The sequence below is a fragment of the Lolium perenne genome, chromosome 6 (genome assembly GCF_019359855.2).
Source record: "Lolium perenne isolate Kyuss_39 chromosome 6, Kyuss_2.0, whole genome shotgun sequence".
NCBI classification, from domain to species: domain Eukaryota; kingdom Viridiplantae; phylum Streptophyta; class Magnoliopsida; order Poales; family Poaceae; genus Lolium; species Lolium perenne.
In genome coordinates this window covers 216,496,739-216,503,214 of record NC_067249.2, presented here as the reverse complement: position 1 = coordinate 216,503,214, position 6,476 = coordinate 216,496,739, and positions in this window count along the sequence as shown.

The window sequence follows — 6,476 nt, the reverse complement described above, 5'->3', positions numbered from 1 at the left end:
GTCTTATTTTGCGAGGTGTTTGCGCACCATGGCGAAATATTGTCGGGAGTATGTCTTTACAAGTCTGAGGCGTAAGCCCCCGATCCTGCCGAAGAAATGTATATCGCAACTATCTTTATTGATTGCGCTATGTTTGTGGGTATGAGTCCCCGTATCTTGCTTGATCGCTATCTTGATTTGTTTCACGAGGTATTTTGTACCAAGGCGAAATATTTTCAAGATTATTTGTGAAATGAAGGCATGAGCCCCCGAGCCTGTCGAAGGAATATATATCCCAACTATCTTTATTGATTGCAGCACCGCGAGCCCGCCTCATTAAAAACCTTTTCCGGCCCCACTCGGTGCCCCGAAAAAGGAAAAGAGCACGTCTGAAAACTCGCGGGCGTTTCAGTACATTGTATCTTTACAAGAAGTACTATATTTCGACACTAGGCGTAAAAACGCCTTAGCTGTGCCACGTTCCAGGGGTTTTTCTCGGAGCCCACGACTTCTTATCCTTGATTCTGTATGCTCCTCCTTCGATGACTTCCGTGACGACGTAAGGACCAAGCCATGGTGACTCGAGTTTTTCAGTGCTTTGTTGATTGAGTCGTAGAACTAGATCTCCCACTTGAAAGGATCTTGGTCGTAAACGTCGGCTGTGGTAATTCTTCAAGTCCTGCTGATACTTGGCTACCCGTGAAAGTACTTCGTCTCGAGCTTCATCGAGTGCATCGACGTCATCTTCTAGAGCTTTTCTTGACACCTCTTCATCATATTCCACGACTCGTGGAGAATCGTGTTCTATTTCGATTGGCAACACCGCTTCCGCTCCATGGACCAAGAAAAATGGCGTTTCTTGTGTCGCTGTATTTGGTGTTGTTCGTATACTCCATAACACACTAGGTAGCTCCTCTGGCCAGGTGTGTCGTGCTTTCTCCAGTGGTGCTAACAAGCGTTTCTTGATGCCGTTGCAGATGATGCCATTGGCTTTCTCGACTTGACCGTTAGTTTGCGGGTGTGCAACTGACGCAAAGTGCAGCTTGATACCCACTTCTTCACAGTAATCCTTGAATTCATGGGATGTGAAGTTACTACCATTGTCCGTGACGATGCTGTGAGGTACTCCAAACCTGAAGACGATGCTTTTTATGAATTTAACGGCAGATGCCCCGTCTGGTGAATTTATTGGCTTTGCTTCTATCCATTTTGTGAATTTGTCGACAGCTATGAGCATATACTCCTTTCCACCTGGCCAGGACTTGTGTAGTTTCCCCACCATATCTAGGCCCCATTGAGCAAAGGGCCACGACAATGGTATTGGCATCAGCTCTGCTGCCGGGGAGTGTGGTTTTGCGGCAAATTTTTGACACGCATCGCAAGTTCTTACTATCTCCTTTGCATCCTCGATTGCTGTTAGCCAGTAGAATCCAGCTCGAAAGACCTTGGCTGCAATAGCTCGACTACTTGCGTGGTGACCGCAAATTCCCTCGTGCACATCTTTCAAGATCATCCTGCCTTCCTCAGGTGTGACGCACCTTTGAAGTACTCCCGAAATACTTCGTTTATATAACTCCCCTTTGACCACGGTGAAAGCTTTAGATCGTCTGATAACTCGCCTAGCTTCAACTGGATCGTCGGGTATTTCTTTCTTTAGGATGTATGATATGTACACCTGCATCCATGGTATCTGTACCATCATAACCAGATCCTGTTCCTCTTCGATCTTCATCCTTCGGTGTTTCTTGAGCCCCCGAGGGTTTCTTGTCCTTCTCCTTCGTTTTTGATTTTGTCGACTTCGTAGACCTCTCCGCTATCTCTTCCCAAAATACACCTGGTGGAATTGCAAGGCATTGTGACCCGATGTTTGCGAGAACGTCGGCTTCGTCATTGCTCAACCTGCTTATATGATTTACTTCGCACCCATCGAACAGCTTCTCAAGCTCATTGTAGACTTCCTTGTATGCTATCATGCTATCATTGACTGCATCGCATTGGTTCATGACTTGCTGAGCTACCAACTGCGAGTCGCCAAAGATTTTTAATCGAGTTGCGCCACAAGCTTTCGCCATCTTCATGCCGTGTATGAGGGCTTCGTATTCTGCCTCATTGTTGGATGCGTGCGGGAAAGTCATCCTCAAAACGTACTTCAGTTTGTCGCCCTCAGGTGAGATTAATATCACGCCTGCTCCAGCTCCTTCTAATCTTTTGGACCCGTCGAAGTTCATAGTCCAAGTTCTCGATAAATCTGGTGGTCCCGTGGTTTGTAGCTCCATCCACTCTGCGATGAAGTCTGGTAGAATCTGTGACTTTATTGCCTTTCTTTTTTCATACGTGATGTCTCGAGGGGAAAGTTATATTCCCCAAAGGGAGACACGACCTGTCGCCTCTGGATTGTTGAGTATATTGGACAAAGGTGCCTCATTAACCACTATTATCGGGTGTGCCGAAAAATAGTGTCGCAATTTTCTTGCTGTTGTGAGCACTCCATATGCTAGCTTTTGATACTGAGGATACCTCTGTTTTGAAGGCGATAAAACTTCGCTGATGAAGTATACTGGCCTCTGCACTCCATGGAGCTTTCCTTCTTCTTCTCTTTCCACGACAAATCTTTGTACTTACCACCTGAGGTGTGGCCGCGATATACAGCAACAGAGGTTCTTTTTCTTTCGGCGCCACCAGAATTGGTGGTGTCGAAATTTTGCGCTTGAGATCCTCAAAGGCTCTGTCTGCTTCTTCGCTCCATTGGAACTTATCTCCCTGCTTGATCAAGGTGTAGAACGGTAGCGCCTTTTCTCCCAACCTGGCGACGAACCTGCTTAAGGCTGCGACTCGCCCGGTTAACTGCTGTATTTCTTTTAACTTTGTTGGCTTCCTCATTGTTACGATGGCCTGGATTTTTTCGGGATTCGCTTCGATCCCTCTTGCTGAAACTAAGAACCCAAGAAGTTCTCCTGCAGGGACGCCGAAAGAACACTTTGTCGGGTTAAGCTTGAGACAGAACTTATCAAGATTGTCGAAAGTTTCCTTCAAATCGTCGATTAGTGTGTCCCCCTTCTTTGTTGTTATGACTACGTCGTCGATGTATACTTGTACGTTCTTCCCAATCTGTGTTGCCAAGCATACGCATCATCCGGCGATATGTTTGCTCCCGTTTTTCAGACCGAAAGGCATTGTTCGATAGCGAGAACCACGGCAAATGCGGTGTGATGAACGCTGTTTTGACCTCGTCTTCTTCTTTTAACCTGATCTGGTTATAACCAGAGTATGCGTCCAAAAAGGAAAGACGTTCACATCCTGCCGTGGAGTCGATAATTTGATCGATCCTTGGGAGGGGAAAGTGATCCTTTGGACAATGTTTGTTGAGACACGTGAAGTCGACGCACATGCGAAGGACTTTTGTGTTTTTCTTCGGCACCAACACTGGGTTAGCTACCCACGTGGCCTCTGTATGTAATTCCTTGATAAAACCAGCTTCTCTGAGCCTATCGATTTCCGACAGCATAGCCTTGCGGTTTGGTTCCGAAAAACGCCGCAAAGGTTGTTTGATTGGTTTTGCGACTGGATCCAAGTTTAGGTGGTGCTCGGCAAGTTCCCTGGGTACTCCTGGCATGTCAGCTGGACACCATGCGAAGATTTTCCAGTTCTCACGGAGGAACTTGACGAGCGCGCTTTCCTATGCGAGGTCCATGTTTGTTGCAATGGACGTCGTTTTCTTCGGGTCTGTCGGATGGATTTGTACTTCCTTGGAATCCTTTGCAGTATTGAAAGCTGATTCTTTGTTAGGCCTCCCTACGTCTAGCAATACATCGTAGTCGGTTGTAAGCCTCGCCTCCATGTATTCTGCTTGCATCTCGAAGGTTTCTGAGAGCCGATGAAAATCCTTGTCACACTTATCGGCTAGCGCGAAGCTGCCTTTAACTGTGATTGGCCCCTTAGGTCCAGGCATCCTCCACAACAAGTATGTGTAATGCGGCACCGCCATGAATCTGGCGTATGCTGGGCGCCCTAGCAGGGCGTGGTATTGCGATGGGAAATCCACGACTTCAAACTCCAACCTTTCTATCCTGTAGTTTTCTCGGGTACCAAACTGAACGTCAAGATTGATCTTCCCCAATGGGTAACTTGGCTTGTCTGGCGTGATGCCATGAAAACGCGTATCTGTTGGCTTGAGGTTTGCCAAGGATATGTTCATCTTCCTTAGTGTATCTGCATACATAAGGTTTAGACTGCTTCCTCCGTCGATGAAAACTCGGGAAACGTCGAATCCTGCGATTACTGCTGGCAAAATAAGTGCTGATTGCCCTGGTCGAGGAACTTGCTGCGGGTGATCCGCAATCGTGAAGCCAATATCTTGTCCCGACCAATTGAGGTACTCGACTGTTGGTGGAGGCATCTTCTCTGCCATGAACACCTGTCGCGAGATTACCTTCTGAGCTCTATTGGATGGCCTGCCTTTCTGAATCATCGACACTGCTCCATGAGAGTTAGGATCCACGTATGGAGGTGGTGCTAGAGCTGTCGCTATTCTGAGCTGATGTCGATTTTCATCTGTAATTGCGGGGGGAGGTGGCAGGTGAATCTCACTCCTGGGTCCCTGGGGATTGCGACTTGCTGCCTGGGCATTGGCTTGCCCAGCGAACCTCATCATTGCTTGAAAATTTCGGCAGTCCTTCTGCAAATGTCCCGACTGCCTCTTCCCATTATTGTCGACATAAAAATGCATCTGACACGGACCGTTCATCATATCCTCAGGGGATACGAAAGGCCTCTGGAACCTGGGCCCGTTATTTGGCCTGTTATTTCGGGAATCATCTCTGTTGTCGCTTCGCTGCTCGTTGCTTTGCTGATAATTATCTCTATTGCCTCCTCCGAAGTTTGTTCGAAACCCTGCCGAAATTTGGCCTGGTGGATCATAACTCGAGAATCGGGAAAATCGTCGTCTATTTTTTTGCAAATTTCGACTACGGTCCTCCTCAGGTGACCTGTGTCGTTTATTCTGCACAACATCCTCGCCATCTGCCCATCTGTTTGCTATCTCCATTAATGCTGATACTGTTCTTGGGTTGGTTCTTCCCAAGTCCTCCACAAAATCTCCTCGTCGAACTCCTGCCACAAACGCATCTATCGCTCTTTCATCCGATATATTCTCTGCCGAATTTTTGATGATGTTCCACCTTTGGATGTACTTCCTCATTGATTCGTCATGTTTTTGTCGACATGACCTCAATTCCTCGAGTGTCGCAGGCTTTTTGCAGGTAGATCGGAAGTTCTTGACGAATATGTCCTCGAAGTCCGTCCAGCTGTCGATGGAACCGGAAGGAAGCTTCTTTATCCAGGATCTTGCGGCTCCACTCAAGTGCACCTGAATACTTTGCATCGCTGTTGCCCTTGTTCCGCCTATCAATTTTACTGTCTCGAGGTAATCTACCAGCCAATCCTCAGGATCCTGCAGTCCGTCGAATTTTTTGAAATTATCAGGCAACTTGAACCCTGAAGGCACCCGAGTTTTTCGGACCCTCCTCGTAAAACATGGCAGCCCACACATGTCTTCTTCAGCTATCTCTGGAGAGTCTCGATGTTCCCTTCTATGTTGTCGTGCTCTGTCTACCCTTGCTTGGATTTCCGTATCCCTTGCTTCACCTGTTCTTTCTGGAACTGCTGCTACAACAGCAGGGCGTGGACTATTTTGCCTTGCTGATCCTTCGGGAGGTGAATTTATGAACGCTGCTCCCATGGCTCCAACTCCCGCCATAGCCATGTTGTACAGTGCCTTTCTAGGATCCCCGGCAGGTGGTTTGGACGCCAGGATAAAAGCTTGCGTCGCCATATACCCTGCTTCTGGTGTTTTCGGGATAATGTTTCCCCTTGTATCTATTGTCATAAAGGACATGTCGAGATTTCGGACTAGGTTTTCCCTCTCTGCTTCAGGTATATTATTTAGTCGAGACCTTGCCCTGTTGCGAGCTTCTCTGTGATTGCTTCCCGAAGTTCCTGATTGTCGACTTAGATCTGCCCTTCGCCTGCTTGATGCGGAAGCTGCCTCCCTTCTTCTGTTTACAGCGGCTGTCTGTTTTTCCAATTCTCTTCCAGCTCGAGCGAGTCTATACTGGTATGCCTGCAATTCTTCAACCGTGGCAGTTGTCGCCATTGGTTCTGAACCATCCATGGCTCTTGCGGCTCTGTCCCACGCTGCTTGTGGCAGTTGAACTCTCACACGTGGTGTGGGCCCGACGTACTTGGTGCCTAAACCTCGCCTTAGGTCAGAGGGATCAACGTATGGATTTCCCAAATCGTCGAAAGCCTCCGATGTTTCCTCCTGATCGCGACTTGCTTCTCCAATGGCGTAGATTTGATGATATTTTGAATTCTGCGCCTTGCTGGATTCGGTGACACCATCATAGAGATTGGTGAAGACCTTTCCAATGGTGATGGATTTGTCGATGAAATCAAAGCTATCAACACTCTCAGAATCGCTGCTTATATAGGAGTCCGCA